This window comes from Corvus kubaryi, unplaced genomic scaffold (genome assembly GCF_017639235.1).
Source record: "Corvus kubaryi isolate FWS band 111438036 unplaced genomic scaffold, C.kubaryi_AGA036_p1.0 37945, whole genome shotgun sequence".
Lineage (NCBI taxonomy): Eukaryota > Metazoa > Chordata > Aves > Passeriformes > Corvidae > Corvus > Corvus kubaryi.
In genome coordinates, this window is record NW_024581153.1 from 4,077 (window position 1) to 8,744 (window position 4,668).

Here is a 4,668-nt window from a genome sequence, read left to right on the forward strand (position 1 = left end):
TCCGCGCCCCCCGCCCCCCCACCCCCCGCCCTCCCGTTTATGATAAATGATAGAACACCCAATTTACATTTAGCGATGCAAATCTCCCTGGCAGGAACAGATGCTGCCGTGCATATGGAAAGCGGCTATTAGTACCCAACAAAGGACCGGGAGAGGGATGGAGCGGGCGGCCAGAGGCGGCAGGATGGACCCAGCAGGGATGGGGACCCCCACCCTCGGTGAGGGGGGGGCTGGTCATGCTATGGCAGCAGCGAGTGCCAGCACAGCCGTGCCCGTGAGCCCCTACTTTGGAAGTCCTTGGGGTCCCCCCGGAATGCTCCCCTCTCCCACCCAGTTGTGGGGTCCCCCCCACCACGGTGCCACCCACCCTGTCCGATTCCAGCCAAGCCTAAAGGACAAAGGGGAGGATTTTTTCGGGAGTCCATGGATACAAGAGAAGGCTGAGGCACATCCGAGGCCCCGGGTGACATAATTAGAGATCGGCGATGCGATTGATTAAGTGCCACTCCCCGAGACGGAGCATCCTGCCCTGGGCACGGCTCGCGTGTCCTTCATCACCTTCCTCTGCCCAGGGCGGCCAGGGGGGCACGGGGAAGGGGGGTACGGGGTGGGGGGGCATGAGGGGTCCATGGGGTGTGTGCATAGGGACATCTGTGTACGTGGTGGGACGCTGACCCAGCACCGGAGCACCGGGTCCAGAGGGTCCGGGGGACCCCGGTCCTGTCAGTCCCAGCTCTGCTTTGGGACACCCTGCACCCCCAGCCCCCCCATTCCCTGCGGGAGCTCCCCTGGCACAAGACGGGATTCCCTGCCCACGGAGCCCAGCCTCCTCCACGCTCATTAATGACTGTAATTAAGAGTTTAATTCCTCACGGTGCTTCCCTGTTCCGTGAGGGTGCCAGGAACCCTTGGGAGCAGCCGTGACGGGGAGCTGGGGGGGTTCCAAGGCGGGCCCCACCCGAGGGTGACACCATAACCACCAGCACAGAGATGCCCCTGGAGCTTCTCCCCCAGCCTGGCACATTAGGGGCCAGCATTTTGGGGGAAAAACACGCAAATCCTGCCCAGAAGGAAAGGAATCACAGCGGCCAAGCCCGGGACACGTGAACATGTGGGGACACGTGTGGGCTACACAGATGTGCACATCTGGGCAGCTCCATGCCCACCCACACCAGGGGGCTCTGGTCTACCCAGTCAATCCATGGGATCTCATCCAGGGGTCCCAGGGGTCCGGGAAGGAATCTCCACCCCAAAATTCAGGGGTCCACGGGGGACTCAGAGGTCTAGAGGGAATACTCACCAAAGCCTCACCCCGAAATTCAGTGGTCTGAGAGGGACTCAGGTGTCCAGGATGGGGCCAGGGGCCTGGGTGGGACCCTCACCCCAAAATCCAGGAGTTCAGGGGAGGGTCTAGGATTCTGGGCAGGCCTTCACTGCAAAATTCAGGGATCCGCGGGGGCACCCAAGGATCTGGAGATGACCCTCACCCCAAAATTCAGAGACCCAGCAGAGGACTCAGAGATCTGGGTGGGACAAGGGGGACCACGACCACAAAACTCAGAGATCCAAGGGAACAACCAGGAGCCTGGGGGTACCCAAGGGTGTGGGGGAATCACCTGGGGGGCACCCCGAGGGTCTGGGGGGGGGGGCACCCCCAAGCCCTGCGGTGCAGCTGCGTGTCCCTGCACACGCACACGTGCACGGCCACGGCCACACCTGCTCGGCATCCGCGTGGTCACACACGTGAGACACACACACAGAGGTGACATCGCCAGTGCTGCGGCGGGGGGGGCCGCGGGGGGGCCCCTGGGGGGGGGCCGGGGGAGGGGGCTTTGGAGCCCGCGGCTCCGCTGGCAGCTGCTGCGCTGGGTTATTTTACAACCGCTCCAAAAATATTATTCAAGATGAAGGAGAATCACGGCTGCTGCGAGCGAGCGAGGGCCGTCGCCGGGAATTTATCACCCGGAATTGGGTGCCCCCCCTGGCACGGCGCCGTGATGAAGTGCTTCATTAATGGGAGATGCTGCGGCTCGGCATGAACGTGCCTGCACCTGAGCACGCGCTTCCTCTGGCTCCCAGCCTTGGAACTGAGCACCCCCCCGCCCCACGGGCCCCCCCGGATCCCTCCCGTTCCACAGATCCCATGGATTGAACCCACAGCCCCCCCAGACCCCTCCCGATCCACAGATCCCATGGATTGAATCCACAGCCCCCCCAGACCCCTCCCGTTCCGCAGATCCCATGGACTGAGTCCACAGCACCCCCAGACCCCTCCTGATCCACAGGTCCCATGGATCAAGCCCCCAGCCCCCCCCAAAACCCCTCCCAGGCACAATCCATGGATCACATTCACAGAACCCTCCCAGACCCCTCCTGATCTGCACATTCCATGGGATAAATCCACAGCCCCCACCCCGTTCCCATCCCAGCTCCACACATCCCATGGGACGAGTTCACAACCGCTCCAGACCTTTCCCGATCCACACAGCCCTTGGGTGAAGTTCCAGCTCCCCCAGACCCTCCCGACCCGCACATCCCATGGATCAACTCCCCCAGACCCCTCCCCATCCACACAGCCCTTGGGTCAAGTTCCTGCCCTTCCAGATCTCTCCCGATCCACACAGAACAAGGCCATGGCCCCCTGTCCCCATCCCGGCTCCACACCTCCCATGGGACAAGGTCACAAACCCCCCCTGACCCCTCCCAATCCCCACATCCCCTGGGACAAGTCCCCAGCCCCCCCAGCCCCCCTGGCCCTCCCAGCTGGCACCCACTGGTTGTGCCCCCCAAGTGACACAGGGTCACCCCTTGGGGACCCTTCCCCTTGATCCGCCTCTGCTCCCTCCAGAGCCGTAAATCCCACCGGATTCTGGCGTGGCATGATGGAAATCAGCATCAAAAATTCATCCCAAGTAAAGCAAACAAACAATAAACAAACAGCCGATAATTAAATGGAGAATTAACGGGATGGATTCCATTCCGTGCGCTCCGGGATCAGCCCTGGAGCAGGGAGAAGAGGCTGGATCCCGGCGATCCCGTGCTGCTGCCTGTGACCCCGAGGGGCACGAATGGGCATCACCCAGCAGCACTATCGCGACATGTCGTGATGATTTGCACAGCCAGATAATGGGGGAGCAGCCCCGGCCCTGCCAGCCCCGCGCGCCTGGGGTCGGTGGCGCTGAGCCGGAGTGTGATGTCACACCTGCCCCGTGACGTCACTGATCTCCATGACATCACAGCCCCCTCCTCTCTCCTGCCCTGATCGTGACGCGGCTCCGATCGCGCCCACCCAGGGCCCAGCACCATCCATCACCCATCGGGGCGCGGCGCCTGCAACTGGCACCGTCATTTAAGAGCCATTACCGGCCTAATTCCCCACATTAATCACGGGAGCGGCAGGACGAGCACCGGGAGAGCCCAGCTCCGACCCACAGCCGCGGCGGGGTGCGAGGATCACCCCCAGATCCGGACACCCCCCCAGACCGTGACACCCCCAGATCCTGCCTCCTCCAGACCTTGATACCCACAAACCCTGATAAACCCCCCAGATCGTTATTCCCCCACACCTTGACTCCCCCAGACCATTATTCCCCCGGACCCTGACTCCCCCAGATCCTGACACCCCCAGACCTTGATACCCCCAGATCCTGACACGCCCAGACCGTTGTTCCCCAAAACCCTGACTTCCCCAGACTCTTGGCACCCTCAGACCCTGACTCCCCCACACCATGACACCCCCCAGTGCTGCTGCAAAAGCCTCCCCCCAGATGCCGAGGGGGTCTTGGGGAGCCAGGGAGGATCCTGGGGAGCCGTGGGGTTCAGCTCAGCCATGCCAGTGAAGCGATTCCTGGAACTGACCCCACAGTTCCCCACCACCTCGGCCCCAGCCCGCACTATCGATTCCTTTTTCCATAATTCTCCACAGAAAAGCCCCAGCTCGGAGCTACGATTTCCCCGCCCGCGTTATAAATAACCGGGGTCAGCGGCTCCGAGGGCTGCGCCGTGCCGCGCTACAATTTAATAAACAGAATGGCCTCGTCCTTCATCGTGACAAAGACACCGGTGGGGCCGGAGAGGAGCACACAGCTGGGACACGACTGGGACGTGGCTGGGACACGGACACGTGGCTGCAACACAGACACGGACACACAGCAGGGACATGGACACACACACACAGAGCTGGGACATGGATACACATGGCAGGGACACACGCGGCTGGGACATGCACGCCCAGGCACACACATCAGATGTGCACACGGCTGGGACACGCACACACACACACACACCCACAGCCCTGGGGGGCACTAACACACACGGCTGGGACACGCGTGAACTCATCAGACACACCTGCAGAGATGAGACGCGTGCACACGTTGAGACACGCGTGCACAGGCAGAGACACGCACACCTGCATCAGGCACACGCACGGCGGGGACACACACACGGCGGGGACACACGCACGGCGGGGACACACACATGACAGGGACACACGCAAACACGGCAGGGACACACACACACGGCAGGGACACACACACGGTGGGGACACACACACACACACGGCAGGGACACACACACACACACGGCAGAGACACACACACGGCGGGGACACACACACGGCGGGGACACACACACACACACGGCAGGGACACACACACGGTGGGGACACAC